The sequence below is a fragment of the Polistes canadensis genome, unplaced genomic scaffold (assembly GCF_001313835.1).
Source record: "Polistes canadensis isolate GaletaPanama2010 unplaced genomic scaffold, ASM131383v1 scaffold_65, whole genome shotgun sequence".
Classification (NCBI taxonomy): domain Eukaryota; kingdom Metazoa; phylum Arthropoda; class Insecta; order Hymenoptera; family Vespidae; genus Polistes; species Polistes canadensis.
Genome location: NW_014569612.1, coordinates 662862 through 663824, shown reverse-complemented (window position 1 = coordinate 663824; position 963 = coordinate 662862).

Genomic DNA, 963 nt, shown 5'->3' with positions numbered 1-963 from the left:
AGTTACTAATAAAAATAAAATTTATTAATTATTATTTATAATATAAATTTAATTAATTATTATATATATATCTATTTTTGATGATTAATATTTGTCAATAATATTCTTTCGTCAAAATATTATATAAATATTTAATTTTGCATTTTAATATAATTTTGAAACGAAACTAACTGAGAAGAATAATCTCAAAATCTTATGAAAACTGATATTAAATAGAAATAGTATTAAAAAACAAAAAATAATTAGAATAACTATACACAATTATTGATACTGAGATATGAGAATAGGTTGAAAAGTTTTGAGTCTGACACATGAAACACATGAAACACGTGAACACATTAAAGGGGTTGAAAAGTTTTGAGCTTAGCAAGATGAATGAAAAACTTTCGAACCCTTCTCGCGTGTTAGACTCCCCTAAACTAAGTGTGGAAGAGTAAGGGGGTAGAAGATACGGGGAAAGGGGTGCGTATTAAGCTCATAACTTTTCAACCCACCCATGTATGTTATCATCGAGACTCCCCAATAACGTGATTTATTATTTTTTTTGTTTAAACTGACGAACACAATTGTTTCACATTCACGCGTTTCCTCATTTATAATTGGGAACTTCCAAGACGATATAAAACAGCAGACACCTTCTTATCAATGAGTAAAAACGAGGGAAACCTAAACTCTAATGAGTCTATCGAGACCGTCTGAGTGCGTCAAGATGATTCATCTTTTTCTTTTCATCATTTTTCTTTCGCTTTTTTTTTTTGCGTTTTATATATTTGAAATAAGTGCAATAGGATAGTTAGTAAAATACCACGTATATTTAACTTCACGTATGTGGGGAGAAAAAAGAATAAAAAAATCCTGATTTTATATTGTGCATAAAAATTTGTTGATCGCAATTATTAATCTCACATTCTTCAAAATGTATTATTTATATACATATCTGTGTGTGTGTTTATATATATATAT